The sequence below is a fragment of the Ictidomys tridecemlineatus genome, chromosome 1 (assembly GCF_052094955.1).
Source record: "Ictidomys tridecemlineatus isolate mIctTri1 chromosome 1, mIctTri1.hap1, whole genome shotgun sequence".
Taxonomy (NCBI): Eukaryota; Metazoa; Chordata; class Mammalia; order Rodentia; family Sciuridae; genus Ictidomys; species Ictidomys tridecemlineatus.
In genome coordinates, this window is record NC_135477.1 from 36,683,476 (window position 1) to 36,704,702 (window position 21,227).

Below are 21,227 nucleotides of genomic sequence, written 5' to 3' on the forward strand. Positions count from 1 at the left end.
TTCTGCAATCTGCATTTGGGGTAAAAATTTGGTGTTCATAACCCACTTGAATCTAATGTATGAAATATGATATGTCAAGAGCTGTGTAATGTTGTGAACAACCAATAAAAAAATAAATAAAATAAATAAAAATAAATCCTCATACCTTTGGTAGTCTGAAAAAAAATATTTTTTAAAGATATTTTTCACTGATTATGGAAGTCTAGATGGAGAGTATTTATTTGTCTTTTGGTACTTTGAAAAGTATGTTCCAATGTCTTCTAGCTTGCATAGATTATAATCAATCTTATTGTCTGTGGTGGGGCAAGGTGCTGGGCATCAATCAAACTCAGGGCCTTGCACATGTTGGGTAAGTGCTCTGCCACTGAGCTCACCCCCAACCCAAAATCTTATTGTCTTAATTAATTAGTTAGGGCTGCTATATCAAAATACCATGGACTGGGTGGCTTACAAAAATGGAAATTTATTTCTCACAATTCCAGAGTCTACAAGTTTGAGACAGGGTGCTAACACCCTGGTCACAGACTTCTTTGTGATCTCACATGGTGGAAAAGAACACAAGAGAAATCCATGAGGTTCCTATCACAAAAGCAGAAAGAGAGAGACAGAAAGATTCCCACTCCTTAAGTGAGGACTATGCCTATATCAATACTTTCCAAACATACAAATGCAAAAAGAGGGAAAATAGGGTAACTTTACAGTACAGAAAACTGACACACACTATCTCAGCCAGATGATCAGGGTCAACATGATCAATAAGTCATATTAAGCAGAGCACAATGGCACATGCCTGTGATCACAGAGGCTTGGGAGGCTAAGGAAGGAGGGTTGCAAGTTCAAAGCCATCTTGAGCAACTCACTTTGGCCCTAAGGAACTTAATGAGACCCTAAGCAATTCAGCCAGACTCTGTCTTGAAATAAAAAATAAAAAGAGATGGGAATATGGATCAGTGATTAAGTACCCCTGGATTCAATCCCCAGTATCAAAAACAAAAACAAGTCATGTTGACAATATGTTTGTTTCATACAGTATAGTGAAAAGGGTACTTAGACCTAGGCCTTCCCCAAAACCCAAAACCACAAACACCATTCTAATCATGTGAAAAACTCCAGACAAATACCAAAATAAGGAGATGTTCTACAACTACCTGAGTATTAATACTTTCAAAAGCAGGCTATGGGTGTGGCTCAATGGTAGAGAGCTTGACTGTATGAAGTCCTGGATGTATGAAGGATGTATGAAGTCTAGGGTTTGATCCCCAGCACATCATGGGCATTACAAACAAGAAGTCAGAGAAATTGTCATAGCTAAGAAAAGCTTAAGGAGACATGACAACTAAACATAATGTGGAACATAGGATGGGATTCTGAAGCTGAAAAAGGACATTAGATTTAAAAAAGGACTTAGATAATAACATATCAACATTACCTCAGTAATTATAGCGTGTTTTTTTTTCTTTTGCAGTACTAAGGATTGAACCCAGGGTCTCATACGTGCAAGGCAAACACACAACCACTGAGCTACATCCCCAGACCTAGCTCATTAATTTTAACAAACATACCTTTCATTAATGTCAGCTGTTAATTAATAATTGGGAGAAAAGGATGCAGGGCAGATAGGCATCTGTGAAATTGATAAATTATTTTTAAAAAAAATAATAATTATTTTTTTAAAAAAAAAAAAGCTATGGGAATTTTCTGGTGTTTTGTTTTGGCACTTGGGGTTGAACCCAGGACCTCATGCATGATAGGCAAGCTCTCTCTAAATTACACCCCTAGACCTTTTAAAAAAAAAATGAGGGGGGGGGTACTGGGAATTTAACTCAGGGTTCCTCAACCACTGAGCCACATTCCCAGCCCTATTTTGTATTTTATTTAGAGACAGGGTCTCACTGAGTTTCTTAGCAACTTGCTGTTCCTGAGGCTGGCTTTGAACTTGAGATCTTCCTGCCTCAGCCTCCTGAGCCACTGGAATTACAGGTGTACAGGTGTGAACCACCATGTCCAGCTCCTTTTTTTTTTCCTCTTTTTTCTTCAGGTACTGGAGATTGAATCCAGGAGCACTTAACCACTGAGCCACAACCCAGCCCTATTTTGTATTTTATTTAGAGATAGGGTCTCACTGAGTTGCTTAGCAACTTGTTCCTGAGGTTGGCTTTAAACTCTCAATCCCCCTGCCTCCACCTCCACTGCTGGGATTATAGGCATGTGCCACCACACCCGGCACCCCTAGGTCCTTTTAAAATTTTGAGGCAGAGTTTTGCAAAATTGCCACACCTAACCCCAAACTCTCTATCTTCCTGTCTCAGGCTCCCCAGCAACTGGGATTACAGTCATGTGTCACTGTACTCTGCTGAGAGCTCTCTTTTTTATTTATTTTTTTGCTGCCTGGGATTAAACCTAGGGGCCCTTAACCACTGAACCACATCCCCAGTCCTTTTTTTTTTTTTTATTTGAGACAGAGTCTCACTAAGTTTCCTAGGGTCTTGCTAAACTGCTGAGCCTGGCTTTGAACTTGCGATCCTTCTGCCTCAACCTCCCTAGTTGCTGGGATTACAGGTATGTGCCAATGCGCCCTCTGGAAACTTTCCTTTTTAAAACACAACTGCCAGGCTTTTGGTTTGCTAGAGTGTTCTCTTAGATCACTGGGTACCAGACCTTGTTTTCTGCAGTTCAGGTGCTCTCTTTCAGCCCTGTTCCTCCTCATTGTCCTTCCTTTTTTTGTTTGTTTGTTTGCAGTGCTGGAGGTGGAACCCAGGGCCTCACACATACCAGGCAGGCAAGCAAGTGCTCTACCACTGAGCCACATCCCCAGTCCCCACCTTCTTTTGGAGGTCAGCTTTCCTACACCGGGTGGTAGCTTAATTTCTCTCACCTCTCCAGCCCTTTCCTCAGTCATTACTGGTTGAATACAGGGAGTTCCAGTGTACAAGGAAGGGGTCTCAACCTCAGATCTTTGCCTGTCTTCAGCCTTCTAGAACTGAAAATCTGAAGAGCATGTGTTAGTTTCTCTCAGTGCTGCCTTAACCTTAGGAGAGGTTCCTTATGACTCAAATAGGAGTTCTGTCATTCTGTGAAGCATTCAGTGTAGACCTATGATTAAGATAAGAGCAAGAGGTAGGTTCTTTGGTACAAGAGCTGATGTTCCTCAGCTGATGTTCCACAGGATTCTAACCTGTTGCATCAGTTCACATGCAGATGTAGCTTAGTAGTAGAGTGCTTGCTCAGCATGTTCTAGGTTCTAGGTTCAATACCCAGTACCAGGGAAAAAAAAGGCAGGGAGAAAGAGTAGGAAGAAGATGATAAACAGAAAGAAAGAGGAAGAGAAGAGGAGGAAAAAAGAAAGAAGACAATTTGCTGATTCCTTTCATCCCATCTAAGGCAGATTCCTATTCCTTAGGCTGTGTTATCTCAGAGCAGCCATGGGTTTCTTCTTTATTATGAAGGTTGAATTGTTTTCTGAATCATTCGTTTGGTTCATTTAGGATTCCATGTATCCTTGATTCTCTGGTAGGTTTGTAAAATTTTCAATTCTAATTTGGCTTCTAAGGGTTTTCAGGGAAAGAACGATAATATCATGCAACTTGGTACATCTGAAAAGCAAGGAGACTTCTTGCCCCGTTTTGGATGGTTCCCGCCTGGTATACTAAAGTGTCTGTACTCAAATATCACCTTTTCAAAGACACTTCCCTGACTCCATTTAAAAAGTCTCACAGATACCAGTCACCTTTCATCCCCATACCCTACTCTTTACTTTTCTTCCATTGCCCTCATCTCTCTGAAATGTACTTGTCTCACTTCTTTAGTTGTCTCCTCTACTAGAAGTTAGGTTCCATAATGACATGAATTTTGTTTTTCTTATTTCTCAGTATATCCACAGGAGAAAATATGATTGCTCATAAATTATAAATAATTTTAGCTTTCCTTGAAACTAATTAAATATAAAATTTTTTTATTATTGTACTTTATAAAGTACTTATTATAGATACTCTTCATAATAGCATAAGAGAATTACAAAAATCTCTCAATGAAAAGCAAACATAATTCATTGCTTGCAATGTTGGCTATAAATATTATTAATATGGTTAGTACTTTATCACTTTTTATCTTTTTGTTTATTTATTTGTTCTTTTTAGTTATATATGACAGTAGAATGTATTTTTGCCTATCATACATACATGGACTATAATTTCCCTTTCTTGTAGTTGTAAATGATGTAGAGTTACACTGGTCGTGTATAAATAAACATAGGAAAGTTCTCTTTGATTCATTCTGTTGTCTTTCTTATTCCCATCCCCCTCCATTCCCTTCATTCCCTTTTGTCTAATCCAATGAACTTCTATTCTCCCCTCTCTCTTATTGTATGTTAGCATCAAAGACAACACTTGGCTTTTGATTTGGGGGGACTGACTTATTTCACTTAGCATGATAGCCTCCAGTTCCATCCATTTACTGGAAAATGCCATAAATTCATAATTCTTTGTGGCTGAGTAATATTGCATTGTGTATATGCACCACATGTATTTTTTATATCACTGAAACTAGCTAGGCATGGTGGCACATTCCTATAATCCCAGTTACTTGCAGGGGCAGGGAGACTGAGGCAGGAGTGTCATAAATTCCTGGCCAGCTTTGGCAATTTAGCAAGATCCCTCCTCTAAAAAAACAGGGTTGGGATATAGTTCAGTGGCAGAGTGCCCCTGAGTTCAATCCCCATAGCACCACAAAAAAAAAAAAAAAAAGATTCTAGTTACACTGAAGAACGAAGTGTGTCTTAAAAATTACTCATACTTTATCTTACACTTTTTTGTCAATCATTCACTCTAAGCAAGTTATCAATTAAAATGAAAAACTTTGTACAAACTAATTCAGTAATGCTGAGGTAAATACTGTTCAAACTCACAAGAGGTAAGTTCTCCAACTTACACACTGATTGTGTGTTCTCCATGTTGTTATGTTTTGTTATTAAAACTTAAAAAACATTTTTTCCAAACAGAAAAAATTATGAAATTAAGTTTAGATACTGGACAATAAACAGAGGTCAATTTAACCCATAAAGTACCTAAGAACCACAGAAATGGAAAGGATAAGCATAATTGTTAGGTAACTTTCAACCACTTCTTTTCCTTTGTGCTCCCCACAACTAGCAAAAGGCTTCGGGGGCGGGGTGGATTTTTCTGAGATAGGAATTGCACAACACCTTGGTAAACACAAAGAGTATATAACAAAGTACATGCCTTCTGTCTTTAAAATATTCATTTAATGAATAATGAATAAGAATTCAGACTACTATTCAACCATCCTGCTTCTATAAGGAAATGCATTATGATTTCCAACTAAATGAATATTTTCCTTAATCCTGGCAGCAAGATAAACGTTTAGCACCAAGAATTATGGAGTGGGGCTGGAGATGTGGCTCAAGCGGTAGCTCGCTTGCCTAGCATGCGTGCGGCCCGAGTTCGATCATCAGCACCACATACAAACAAAGATGTTGTGTCCACCAAAAACTAAAAAAATAAATATTAAAAATATTCTCTCTCTCTCTCTCTCTCTCTCTCTCTCTCTCTCTCTCTCTCTCTCCCCCCCTCTCTATCTTTAAAAAAAAAAAAAGAATTATGGAGTGTATGCAGGTACTCCCAGAAATTTCCTGGAAATCACATTTTGGTCACTCATCTGTTTCTAAATGTATAAATAATTAAATTGGGATTTCATAATATAAAACTTGCCCTCCAAAATTTCCCTAGCTTCTTTCTCCTTACCAATATTTTAAATAAAAATAGCCACCAATATTTTATCTGAATCAATTATTTGCAGTTTCTATTTCTATATTAACTATAATTATAGTTAGTACAGAAGGTTATCTATCATAAACTTAATACAATGGCCAAAAACAATACAAAAAAGTAATTACAAGAGTCAATATCCAAATAAAAATCTGAGTAAACACAATATTTCTATAATGCAAGTGCAACTATCTATACTTCAACATTCCCAAAATGAGGTATACAAAGGTATACAACACAAAGTTATTCAGTGACAATAACAAATTATTTTAGTCATCAAAATAATTGCAAAAATTACTGAAGATTGTAAGTTAAAATTACAGAATTTAGTAGATAACCTATTCAATGTCCAAAGTGATTACTGACCTTCATATTTTAAAACCTGAAAAAAATTTACCTAAGAAAGGAAAAAATTCAATATCTGTAATATATCTGCAAAGGAATAGGATGATTTATCCAGATACACAAAGTTCCCTTCAAACTTTATGGAATGAATGATAATCACATTTTTTTCTTCCAAATATAAAATTCACATGGATTAACACCTGAAATAAGATAAGGCATAAAGCCACCTAATCCAGCATTCAAAATTACTTCATAAAAGTTATTTCTCTAGAGTGCATTTTCTGCTTTAAAAATCTTTTTGGGAGTGCTGTGGGGAATATTGGTAATTGAACCCAGGGGCACTTTACGACTGAACTACAACTCCAGTCCTTTGCTTCTTCTTCTTCTTCTTCTTCTTATTATTATTATTATTATTATTATTATTATTTTAGAGTTCTCACAAAGTTACTGAAGATATCTCTGAGTTGCTAAGGCTGAACTTGAACTTAAGACCCTTTTACCTCTGACACCTGAGTCTCTGGGATTACAGGTATGCACCACCACCTGTGGCTCTGCTTTAATATCTTATACTTCCAATGAAACCATTTTTTTTTACCTCTCTACAATGACTTCATTTTATGCTAATTAGTAAAAGCTGTATAAGCATTTGTTGATTAAAAATGAAAGAGACAATGAAAATGACAATGACAGTGAAGGACAGCAACAGAGAGAGAAAATGGCATCAGTGGAGACAGAAATGTCTCTTAACCACCTAAGACATTAACACATTAACACAATATCTTTCACAGAAACATGATTGTGTGTGTATGTGTATTTCACATGATAAACACAATCAGCCACTGAGCTTTATTCCCTGCCCTCACATAAAGATTTAAGTGATGTCTTTATACGATGATTGAAAATTTTTATTTTACATTCAAAAAAATTTAATTACAATTAATTAGGTCTACTCCCAGTTTCTTCAACTTTTCATCAATTTTTTATTCATAAAAAATTTTCTATTATCTTAGACATTATAACCAACAGAATAATTTTTGCTTGCTTGAAAGTCCATTTTCACATCCAAGATTCATATTTTAATATTACACCCCTGATAAACTACAAATTTATAGTTAAATTTTGATTCAAAAATATTTTCTATATGGCTAGGGCTGAAGTTCAGCAAATCTCAGCACCACATAAAAATAAGTGAATAAATAAAGATATGTGGGGCTGGGGATGTGGCTCAAGCGGTAGCGCGCTCGCCTGGCATGCGTGCGGCCCGGGTTCGATCCTCAGCACCACATACCAACAAAGATGTTGTGTCCGCCGAGAACTAAAAAATAAATATTAAAAATTCTCTCTCTCTCTCTCTCTCTCTCTCTCACTCTCTCTTTAAAAAAAAATAAAATAAAATAAAGATATGTGTCCATCTACAACTAAAAAAAAATTTTAAATATATTTTTTTCTGTAGAAAATTTCCTGCTTTAGTAAACTATGCAACAAAAAATGAAAACAAAGAAAGCTAAGAAATCTAATATGTCACTTTTAGATAACTATCCTTATATGAAAGTAAATACCATCAATTCCAAGCATACTCTAAACTTCCAGAAGTAGGTGAGTGGACTAACAGTGCAGCACAAAAATTTGACACTATTCCTATAGTGTTATGTTTATATTTTAAAGTTTTCATTCTATAAAGCAAATGAAGCAAATTGAGACTTAATTCTTATAATCCATCTGGCTTGCAGAAGGGCTGGCTGTCTTGAGTATGAATAGTCTCAAATCAACATTTTACTAGCCATTTTTCTTCATTTCTTCCAAAGTATAAGAGCATTAAAATTTATATAACAGGTCTGGAGGTCTAGCACAATGGTAGAATACTTCCTTAGCACACACAAAGCCCTAGGTTCTATCCACTGCACTTCAAAAATAAAAAATAAGAATGCAGGTGCTTTGAAAAAATTTTGGTACTTCTTCAAAAAGTTAGACATAGTGTTAGCATATGACCCAGTAATTCCATCCTAGATACATACTAAGGAGATGTAAAAACCATGTTCCAACAGAACTGTATACATGAGCATTTATTTTATTTATTTTTTAAATATTTATTTATTAGTATTTGGCGGACACAACATCTTTGTTGGTATGTGGTGCTGAGGATTGAACCCGGGCCGCACACACTCCAGACGAGCGCACTACCGCTTGAGCCACATCCCCAGCCCAACATGAGCATTTATAACAGTACTATTCATAATATCCCAAAACAGAAACAACTCAAACATCCATGAACTGACAAACAGGTAAAATTAATAGGTATGGGTACACAATAAAATATCACTCAGATAAAACGGAATGAAGTACTGATATATGCTACAATGAGAATAAACCTTAAAATCATTAAGCTAAGTGAAAGAAGTCAGACACAGAAGGCAACATGTTATGTGATTCCATTTATATGAAACAGAGTAAGCAAATCAGAGACATAAAGCAGATAAGTGGCTGTCAGCAGCTGGGGGAAGGCAGGAATGGAAAGTCAGTGAAATGCAGTTTCCTTTTGGGATGATGAAAAGTTCTGGAACTAGATAATGGTGATGGCTGCAAAACAACCGGAACGTACTTAATGCCATTAATACATCTATGTCATATAACTACATATCTTAATTAACAAAAGAAATCCTACATAAAAGAAAATTGATGTTGCCTTCTCATCAGAGAAAGTCAACTTATGAAATAAATGTTGATTGCTTTGGTACCCATTTAAAACTCTGTTCTTAATTTTACAAGTTTATTATAAAATTTCAAAATTAAACCTTTTTTCTACAATATCCCTACTTAAGCTTTTATATTTATTAGGAATTCTCATTATTTCCTACTTTGCAATGCTTAGTCCACCAGTGTAGGAATCAATTTCATATTTGTCTAAACAATTCAAGTGAATTTTAAATTGGACATAATATTTTATTAAATTTGGCTTGCTAATACTGTGTTAAACGTTAGTACAGGAGGGAAACATGTTTATTTCTAATAAATGAGATCAGCAAAAGAAGAAAAGCATTTTAAATAGCAAACAATTTAATACTGTACTACTCATAAACGTCTCTGATAGTTTGTTTGATATTCAACAAAAAAGGCAACATTTTATAAAGTCATGCCAAATGCAGAAACAAACAATTTCTTTTTACCCAAGTACAACAAGAAATACCACTTTTGTGAAACCTAATTCTAGGCAAGGCCAAATTGAGCTACTTATATAAAAATATGCCCACTAGTCACTCATAGTGTTCTATCTGCTCTTAATGTGATTTGAATAGAGGAGGCTATGTCCATGAATTAACCATGGAATCTACCAGATTAATAATAGTTTCAAATCAGACAGGCGACACATTCCTATAATCCCAGCAGTTTGGGAGGGTGATGCAGGAGGATCACAAGTTCAAGTTCAGCCTCAGAAATTTAGTGAGACCCTGCCCGCCCCCTGCAAAAAAAAAAAAAAAAAAAAAAAAAAAACAGAATAGGGCTGGGGGTGTAGCTCAGTGGTAGAGTGCCCCTGGGCTAAATCCCCAGTACAAAAAAAAAAAAGTTTCAATTAAAAGTAATAACTTTTGGGACAGGGCTGTGTCTCAGTGGTAGAGCACTTGCCTAGCATGTGTGAGGTACTGGGTTGATTCCCCACACCACATAAAAGTAAACAAATAAAATAAAGGTATTGTGTCCATCTACAACTAAAAAAATATTTTTTTAAAAAAGTAATAACTTTTATTTGGGTCCCATCCAAACCAGAAAATGAACTATATGCCTTTTGGATATTATTACTTATTTTAGTCTAATAATAACTTTACATATAATAGGCTCACATAAGGGTACAACACTAGTATATTACAAAGCAAGGATTCAAACCAAGGTCTATCGGACATAAAATCATTTCTACTAAGACATTCTAAGGATGGTTTGCAAAGGAACATATTTCCAGTTTATTGTCAATCATATTCTCTCTTGAACATAGTTTCTAAATGTTCAGGGAATGAGAAGAGAAAAATATGCTTAAAAAGAACATTGGTGGGGCTGGAGCAACGTTATAGCTCAGTGGTAGAGCACTTGCCTAGCATTCTCAGTATTACATATAAGTAAATTATAAAGGTCAATTGACAACCAAAAAAAATTTTAAAAAAAAATTGCTGAAGAAAGCAGGTAAATGTCTGGGAGATACATTCAACATATTATGTACCTACTATGTGCCATATGCTGTGGGGCTCTTATATGCCTAAATGTTTAATTATTGCAAAACCCCTGGAACATAGGAATTTTTATATATGAGGAATTTTTATATATGAGGAAACTGAAGTGTAGAGAAACCTGTCAAAGTCATAGAAGTTGCAAGAGATGGAGTCAGGATTGGAAACTAAATTTAGTTCATCGTTAAATATTTACTGATTGCCTACTATGTACTACGGCTGTAAAAGATTTAAAACAGAATATTAGAAATACCCCATCACAGAACTCAAACTAAAACCCCTTTCCTTTCTTTCTTTCTTTTCTCTTTTTTAAGGCCCAGGCTCTAGCCTAAACTCCTGGGCTCAAGTGATCCTCCTGCCTCAGACTCCTTATTAGCTGGAACTACATGTGCATGCCAAAATACCTGGCTCTCACATGTTCATAGCAGCACAATTCACAATAGCTAGACTGTGGAACCAACCCAGATGCCCTTCAATAGATGAATGGATAAAAAAAAAAAATGTGGCATTTATACACAATAGAGTATTATGCAGCACTAAAAAATGACAAAATCATGGAATTTGCAGGGAAATGGATGGCATTAGAGCAGATTATGCTAAGTGAAGCTAGCCAATCCCTAAAAAACAAATGCCAAATGTCTTCTTTGATATAATGAGAGCAACTAAGAACAGAGCAGGGAGGAAGAGCAGGAGGAAAAGATTAACAATAAACAGAGACATGAGGTGGGAAGGAAAGGGAGAGAAAAGAGAAATTGCATGGAAATGGAAGGAGACCCTCATTGTTATACAAAATTACATATAAGAGGTTGTGAGGGGAATGGAAAAATAAACAAGGAGAGAAATGAATTTCAGGAGATGGGGTAGAGAGAGAAGATGGGAGGGGAGGGGAGGGGGATAGTAGAGGATAGGAAAGATAGCAGAATACAACAGTTACTAAAATGGCATTATGTAAAAATGTGGATGTGTAACCGATGTGATTCTGCAATCTGTATATGGGGTAAAAATGGGAGTTCAAAACCCACTTGAATCTAAATGTATGAAATATGATACGTCAAGAGCTATGTAATGTTTTGAACAAACAATAAAAAAAATTAAAAAAAATACCTGGCTCTCAAACACATTTTCTTTTTGTTCAGGAAGTTGTAAAACTGAAAAATCCCCATAGATATCTCTTTGAATAGTTCTATTTTAAATGACTGTTTAAATGTTTAGGTTATACACATTGGAAATATCCCTAAACCCCAAACATAGAGTGCCATGAAAACCAAACAAGCATCCAGTAGTAAATTCTGTCCTACATGCAGATTTTTAATAATACTACCAGATGATGCCACATTAGAAAAGACACTTTACATGTTTTGGAGGATGATTTAAATCACTAAACATTCTATGAAGACTGAAGTTGTATGAGATTTTAAATGGCAACAGTAAAATTTCAAAAAGAACAGAAGAAGTCAGCACAAAGCTAGTTTAACATTAATAATAAGTGAGCTAATAAACAGGTCTATGTTTACCCCATCAGGTACTGCTTATTATGTCATTTGGAAAACCAGAAGGAAACTGGTTTTAACTCCCATATAACCTGTATCATGACAACATCACTTTAACACAAATAAGCTGATGCCAGCATAAAACTGGACAGTTCACATTAAAAAACTGTTTCTTCCTTTCCAGGCACTTTCATAATTCATTCATGTGCAGACTTTATAGACCATCTCCTTAAGGGGAAAAAAGGGGACAATTAACACAGAACATTTTATATGCCAGATACTACATGAGTTTTCTTATTTAATTCTCATAGCCATCTTGCAAGATATTATCATGGTCTATCAGATGAAGAGATAGAACTTTTTTTATGTTTTTTTTTATTATTGGTTGTTCAAAACATTACAGAGCTCTTGACATATCATATTTCATACATTAGATTGAAGTGGGTTATGAACTCAGTAGTAGAGGACTTGCCTCCTATGTGTGAGGCACTAGGTTCGATCCTCAGCACCACGTAAAAGTAAATAAACAAAATAAAGATACTGCATCCATGTGTAACTAAAAAATATGTTTAAAAAAGTCTGCAATCACCAGTGTAAGCCAGCTCAGGCAACGTCACCTAGGATGTGGTTCAGTGGTTAAGTGCCCTGAGTTTAATTCAAGGTACAAAAAAAAAAATTAAAAAGATTAATGCATGTGCAAGTCTTAGAAGAGAGCCCTAGACTGTGCTTGATAAATGTTACATTATTAATAGTAATACCATTTCCTGGAGCCTTTATCAATGTGATATAAATTGATATTCCCTGTGAATCACCAAGCAGGGAGGGGACATGGTGCTCAGTTTCTCAAAATTATTTGATGATAGAACCTACTTCTTTACAGAACAGCCCTCAATAAACCTGGTTGCTTTAAAAAGAATAAGAAATGAAGAAACTCTAAGAAGACAAATACAATGCCAATGCTAAAATGTCTTTTTAAAAAGTAGATGGAATTTTTACCTCCCAAATTTTCCTTAACTTATCTGCTACCTCCTGTCTTTGAAATAAAGTTCTAATAAATGACAAAAGAAACATGAGGCAGCCAGCACGGTGACGCACACCTGTAATCCTAGCAGCTCAGGAGGCTGAGGCAGGAGGATCACGAGTTCAAAGCTAGCCTCAGCAAAAGGGAGGCACTAAGCAAATCAGGGAGACCCAGTCTCTAAACAAAATATGAAAAAGGGCTGGGGAGGGCTGGGGATGTGGCTCAAGCGGTAGTGCGCTCGCCTGGCATGCGTGCGGCCCGGGTTCGATCCTCAGCACCACATACCAACAAAGATGTTGTGTCCGCCGAGAACTAAAAAATAAATATTAAAAATTCTCTCTCTCTCTCTCTCTCTCCTCTCTCACTCTCTCTTTACAAAAAAAAAAAGAAAAAAAAAGGGCTGGGGATATGGCTCAGTGGTTGAATAGTGCCCCTGAGTTCATTCCCTGGTACCAAAAAAAAAAAAAAAAGAAGCAAACAAACATGAAGCAAGTTGGCCCACTGGTTTAAAAAACATAAAAATTGTGAAATTTTAAAGAAATATTATTTCTTTCTAATATTTTCTACTCATATGTCAGTGAATATTGTGAAATATTATTTCTAATATTTTCCATTCATTTGTTTTGTGAAACACAGAGACAGTTAAACATGTAATGAAGTCATATTTCCTGCTGGCAAAATTAATCTTGGTTTAAACAGCAGAATTATACACATCAATATTTCTTAGTGCTCTGAAATAAGACATGCTTCTAGATTTTAAGTATTACAGGACCTGAGTAAGTCCAAAGCATATTTTAAACATGCCAAAGATTAATGCAGTATTTTAAGATAGGCATTTCAGGAAAGGCAAAACTTTCAGAATACAATTTTAAAACTTTATGAAATGATACATTTTCTAATTCTGAAAAATGCATGTTTAATATGTAGCATTTCAGGTTATACTTCAGAACTTATCATTAATTCTACATGTCTTAAAACAGATCATTAGTCAATCATGCTGTTATTATTATTGGGATTATTACTATACAACTTTTTTGTATTCTCTCTTAACCTGGCATCAAACTTTGCAAAGGCTTTAAGACCTAGTATTTATCACCGTAATTTGAAGTTAGGGTTATCTGTACTCTCACCCACCTCTTAAAAAAAAAAAAAAATCCAACAAGAATAATTGCTTCCATTCAGGTCTTCCTTTTCATCCAGGACTGAGCTTTGTCAAAAAATAAAACAGTTTTTTTGCTAGGGTATTTTATGGTACACTGAGCAAAGGCTACAAAATGCTAAATCTTACTAAGTAGACTTAAAAACAATGAAGCTATCTAGCTTTGTGCATAATCCAGCATCTCAATCCGTTAGCATAAACACAGTTTCCCACAAAATTAATCAAAATTTTGAGATCAGCTAAGATCACCATATATTTCATCATTTCATCATTTTTCACATTTCATCAAAATTAATCAAAATTTTGAGATCAGCTAAGATCACCATATTTTTCATCATTGTCGCAATCACTCAAAATTTAAGTCCTTACAAGTAATTCCCCTTTCTCATTGCACTCTCATCTCATTCTTGCTCTGTATGTGTTCTCCTTCTCCTCTACCCTCACATATCCCCAATAACAATAGTCACTGATAGCCCTTTAAACTGTTCCACTGTAAACAAATACCCTAAATCCTAAATTAATTTCATCAACACTCTGGAAATCTTTTTATCTAAACTAAAACCTCAGTGACAACTACTCTTTCACTCAACAAATGCAACCTGTAGAAGTCATTATTTGTTTACCATCACAGTTGAGAAGTCATTTATTTATCATCACAATTTGATACCCTCACATAAAAGTATCTCTACTGAGGCTTATGTTCTCCCCCTCCCCATTCCGACTCTCTGTAATGGGTGTTGACCCTAGGAGCACTTTACCAATGAGCTACATCCCCAGTTTAGGGTTTTTGTTTTCTTCTGTTTTGAGACATGGTGTCACTAAGTTGCTGAGGTTGGCCTCAAACTTACGATCATCCTGTCTCAGACTCTGGAGTCACTGAAATTACAGGCATGAACTACCACTCTCCAAATACTCCTCAGTTTATGTCATCTCTTAACCTCTCTCCTTGTTTCTGTTATTTACTGACCTGGCCACTCTTATGTTCACTATGACTTTGCAACTTGGTTCAGAACCTTCCCACCCCTTGATCTGCTACTTTTCTGAGCAACTCACTGTCTGTATTGCTAACTCCTCTAACAATCTAGCTTTAGAGTCCCTTTATCTCAATCCAATAATCTTCACTTTGTCTATACTTTGAAAACCCACTCCATAGTAAGATCTGTATCCTGTCATAACCAGCAACTGGTCCTCCTGTTTTTAAATTCCACTATCCAATCTCTACTACCAACCACTTAATATGCCAGCGACTACCTTCTGATTTCATTTATTCCCGATTCAGCCTAGACTCAAAGGTCCATCACTTCACTCTCATGATTTAACCTCCTGTCTCCTTAACCATTGTGTCAGATTAGCCCATAAAATTCAAACTAGACTGACCCAGTTGTTTAACTTGTCTGCTCACTTAGTGACACGAGCAGGACTGCAGCGAGGTCCCGTGATCGTCCCCAGGTGGTCCTGGAGTCAGGATCGCCTCTGCCCCAGGTAACCGTTCCCAGCCGACGATCCGTGTCCTGAAGAAAGAAGCCGCTGCACACGATATGCCTTTTCGAATGCTCGGTTTATTCACACCAGGTTCATCACATCACACGAGGCACAGGAACAGAGACTGGCGGGGCTCAGTTCGCTCGATGTTGACCCACGGACATCGTGGATCTGAACTGACCAAAGAGCTCAGCCTTCCTGGCCCTTAAATACTATAGTTGTTTACAACATTTCAAACCAAAAACATGTTTACGTCGTGGCTTCTATCTCTTATTCTATCTTCACAGATTGTGTCTATATTGCATCACAACTCGCTTATCCTAAACTATCACACTTGTTTGTGCTAAAATACATCAAAACATGTTTACCTTATATCCTTATCTAACTCACACATATTTCTAACTTATGCACCCTTCTTCATCAAAACATGTTTACTTCATGTTTACTCTCCTGTCACTTAGGTTGCTAAATCCTGAGAAAAGGGGAAAAAAATCTTTCACATAACTATATATACCAGAACAATGAAGTACTTTTAAGTACTCTAATTCAGTTCACCTTCTTATTTCCTTAATAGCCTTCTCGAAACACTCCTTTTCTTCTCAATGTCTCCCCTGAAATCACCATCTTGCTCCCCTATAATCAATCTCAGCAGGTTTTTTTCTTACCTCACTGAAAAAAAAAATACATCAAATGTTGATTCCCCAAATTCCTCACCTACCATCCATACACTTCCCCATCTGTAATATCCCTTCTTCCTTATTCCTACTTCAGCAGAAACTATATTCTCATTCTTCCTAGAACCCAGTATCTTCACTCCATTCCTGCTAATCTTAAGGACAATGTCCAATAACACTCATTTCCTTTTTACTTAGTCTTCAAATTCTAATGACCTTTTCCATATACCATATAAATATGCTGGAGTCTTACCTAGATTCAACATGCTCCTCTATCTACTATCCTGTATCCCTACCATTTTTCCTAGCAAAATTTTTTTTATTTTTGATTTAATTTTCTTGGTACCTGGTATTAAATCCAGAGGGGCTTAACCACTGAGACATATTCCCAGCCCATAGTATTATTATTATTATTATTATTTTTTACTTTATTTTGAGACAGAGGCTCACTAAGTTGCATAGGGCCTCACTAAGTTGCCAACGTGGATTTTGAACTTGTGATCCTCCTGTTTCAGCCTCCTGAGCTACTGGGATTATAGGCCTGCACTACCCTATCTAGCCATTGCAAAGGATTTTTAAAAGAATTGTCTGCTCTCTTTCACCAAGTATTCCCACTTACTCTATGAGCAATATAACATTTATCTCTACCTCGAAAATCTTATTAAAGCTATTCTATAGAAGCCTAATATTAGTTCAAAACAAAAGATTTTTTTGAAGGGATGGGGATTAAACCCAGGAGAGCTTTACCATTGAACTACATCCCCAGCCCTGTTTATTTTGAGACACTCTCACTAAGTTGCCCAGGATGGCCTCAAACTTGCAATCCTCTTGTCTCATCCTCCCAAATTATTGGGTCTACAGGTATATACCTCCACACCCAGCTTCTTTTTATTTTCTTTTTGCTTGCTTTTCTTTGAAGCACAAATGTTTAATTTTTTTAAAAGTCCAATTTATCAATTTTTTTTCTTCTTCTTCTTCTTTTTTCCTTTAAAGTGCTAGAGATCAAATCCTGGGCCTCACATATACTAGTCAAGCACTCTACCACTGAGCTACATCTCTAGTCCAGCTGCTTGCACTTTTGGTTCCATATTTGAGAAGATGTTGCCTAATCCAAAGTCATAAAGATTAACACCTACATTTTCTTTTAGAGTTATAGTTTTTCTTACACTTAACTCTTATATTTAGGTCTTTGATCCATTAATTGTAATTACTGAAAGCTAATAAGGATGTCAATTTTAAGATCTAAAAACTTAAGAGAGCTTTTTAAAATACTACAAATATGGCTTTAAATATCACTAATCAAAGCAGGAACATTTAAAAAAAATTAGTTGTAGTTGGACCCAATACCTTTATTTATTTATTTATATGTGGTACTGAGGATCAAACCCATGCCTGGCACATGCTAGGCAAGTGCTCTTCCACTGAGCCACAACCCCAGCCCCAAAGTAGGAACATTTTGATGACATAGTTCATAATGTAAACTACAGCTAGAGGAAGAGGCAGGTATTAACAACTATAGTTCCCCCAAAATAATCAAGACAACATAAAAACTTAAAGAGTTCAGAGAGAAACAAGAGAGCAAAGTTAGATTAGATATAAGTTCAGATTTTACCTCCTGCCCCATCTGGAGGTAAGTATTACTATGAGGAAGGGTAACAAAAATATCTAATATGTCAGTGGGGAAGGACCAGAATAGAATTTTATATATATGTTATGGTACAGGAAACTACATTTGGTAAAACCTTGCATCTAACACTAGATCACAGTTGGCAGCAATGCAATAGCCAGTGACATGTATAAACCATATTCTTAAAAAGCCACTCAAGAGTCCTATACAGACCAGCATGATGCAGAAAACCACTAAGGAATTTCCTTTGAGCCAGTGAGCTCAAAACAGCCTGAGATTCAGGAGAACCCAGCATGTATAGATATAATGACCAGATGCCAAGAAAATAGCAATGACATCAGCCTCAGATGTGGCTGGGGCAGAGAGCACCATTCAAGATCAAGCCAGTCATTAGCAATGTCCTAGAAGGACAGAGGATGACACAAAGATGGTATGCCTCCCCCTCACTACCAGGAAACAGACTTCTTTACTAATATCTTCTGTTGGGGCAGAGGGAACTATGTGGAAAAACTGAACATTTACCCAAAGGACCAAGTATTTACCCAAGGATTTGAATTAATCTGGAATTAACTTAGCTAAACTCTAAGCTACTGACTTTATCCTAAATTGGCAAGATAATTCAGCAGGATCATTTTCTTCTACTCAGTAGAAACAAGAAGCTCTATAGCTAAGAAAATTTTAATTACAGAGAAATAAAGACAGTATTGTCTTTTTTACATTTAAATTTGTAGTCTACAAAGTTTATGCCTGCTATACTTCCAATTGGATTTCCTGCTGTACAAAAAGTAAAATATAAAGCTCTTACCTTCATAATCTGACCCTTATCTGCTGCTCAAAAAAAAAAAAAAAAAAAATTCCATTCTCCACTCAGACTTGGGTTTCTGTCCATTCCTAAAAGAGTCAAGGTCTTTCCTTTACCACAATCTTTTCACATGCTGTTTCCTTTACCTGAAATGCTTTTCCCATAGCTCTTTATTTAGGTTATTCCAATTCAACCCTTTAGTTTCTGTTTAAATGCTTCTTTCATGAAGAGGCTGCCTCTGAGCAACTTATATATATGTTAAGTATTACCTATTATCCTGTAATGCAATACGCTATTATTTTCTAGCTAACATTCTTGCAATCAGTAGCCTCTACACTGGGATGAAAGTTCCATGTTAGAAGAGATATCTGTCTGGTTTACCACATACCCCAATGTCTGGTTGATAATAAGTCTTAACAAAAGGTTCCTACGTGAATGAATTTTAAAAAAAAGTGTGATACATAAAATAAACCCAAAATTTTCTCAAAAATTCAAACACTAAAAAGTTAAAAATAATTAGTGGATAGTGGGGCAGAGCTCAGAACTTGCCTAGCATGCACTAGATCCTATATTCAAGCCCCAGCACCGCACACACATACAAGTTAAAAGCAGACAAACACTATTTTTTAATTTGAATATTAAAGTCAAACAGAAGACCAAAAATAAGTTTCTATTTTTGTTTTTTAAAGAATGCAATTTATGGGCTGGGGATGTGGCTCAAGCAGTAGCGCGCTCCCCTGGCATGCGTGCGGCCTGGGTTCGATCCTCAGCACCACATACAAACAAAAATGTCGTGTCTGTCAAATACTAAAAAATAAATATTAAATTCTCTCTCTCTCTCTCACTCTCTCTCATTCTCTCTTTAAAAAAAAAAAAGAATGCAATTTATAAGCCTATAAATATGATACCTAAAATCATAGGGTACCTTCTTCATGTTAAAGCCATTTAAAATGGAAACATGAAATAAAAACAAATCATCAAGACAAGTTTCTTTAAAATTAAAATTTGGACTGGGGATATATCTCAATGGTAGAGTGCATGCTTAGTACACATTAGGCCCTAGATTCAATCCCCAAGTCACAAAACAATTAATTAGTTTAAAAAAGTATATGAATACAAACTGCAAAGGAATAAAATCCAGTCCTTAAAACCTTTACTGAAGAAAACAGACAATGAATATAATAAAAGATGCTCCACACTCTTTTTAAACAATAATATGTCAAGGCTCCCCTTATGAGTCTATAGCTATAATGCAACATCAAGTAGAATGTGTTTTTTTTAATTTAATCATGATCAATACCAGAAACATATAAATAAGTTCCAGTTTTCCAAAATGGTAAGATAGATTTCAATCAATTCTTCCCATTAAAACAACAAAAAATACTGGGTGAAGTATGAAAAACAAATTCTTAAAAGTCACAAGTAAAGAGTAAGGAGTTACTCAGCCAAAACTATAAAAGAAAACTAGGGAGTCTAGGGAAAATTAACATTGGAGCTGCTTTTGACCTGAGGGTGTCTGGTCATCAGGAAAAATATTTTTGTTTGAGGGTCTTATGGATTAAGAGGAACATCATTTAAAGCACAAAACCCCCTAAAAAAATGAGTTTTAAAAGATAACTTCCCCACAGTGACCTGTGGCGCCAAAGGGCAACATTCTCAAAGTAATAGTCAGTCATCTAAAAGTAAGCCAGTCCCTGCAAAAACAAAGGTTTGCATAGTTTCATGGTTCAGGGAATTGTAAACCTTGGATTAAGGAGGCACTCCACCTCTCCAAAGGTACTTATAGAATAAATCACAAAAAAATTAAAAGTTGGAAAATACTTTTAGTATTTTACAAGAGTAGACTGAGACACAGAAGATAAAGAAAACAGAAGAGGGTACAGATAGTATTTGAGGGGGGTAGAAGATGAAAATATTCTAGAACCCATGAAAGGTCCTCATCAACAGATTCAAACACCACAAAGAACAAGCATACAATAGAGGGTTACTGGGAAAGCCAATAAATTGGCCCTATGTAGAGATATATTCTGGTAAATGCCTCTTGATCTCTCACCATTTTTTCTCCCATAGGACCCCTCCCCTTCCTCAAAAACATACATACACATACTCATAGTTCACATACAGTGAACTATGATGCTGTTGCCTAATATGTATCATTTATGCTTGGGTTAAAAAAAATAGACACTTGGATTCCTTTATAAAGGGAAACAATGATATTATAAAGATACATATAGATTAAAAATGAAATTACAACAGGAAAACCACTTTATTGATAAAGTCACATCACAGATTTCTGGCCAGCATTCAGATTGAACAAGGTGGGATATCTGCCCAAAAGACAATCAGTCACCTGTAGCCTAAGAATGGAAAAATCAGATCACAGGGTACTAAACATGTTCACCTAAAAGGGCATGTTGGTCAACAGGAGATTTTGGCTCAAATAACCACCAAAAATGGATATACCAGGGCTGTGGTCGTGGCTCAGTGGTACAGTACTCATCTAGAACACGTGAGGCACTAAGCTTGATCCTCAGTACCACATAAACATAAATAATGGTATTGTGTCCATCTACAACTAAAAATAAATATATCTATACTAAAATTAATTTCTTAGTTTTGGTACCATGGCT

At 35.9% G+C, this 21,227-nt stretch overlaps 1 protein-coding gene across 8 annotated transcripts in view; it reads right to left on the minus strand.

The window, feature by feature from the left end:
- Shld2 (shieldin complex subunit 2) overlaps window positions 1–21,227 on the minus strand; it is an 85,927-nt gene that overhangs the window by 56,054 nt on the left and 8,646 nt on the right. The gene's annotated exons all lie outside the window — the stretch shown is intronic.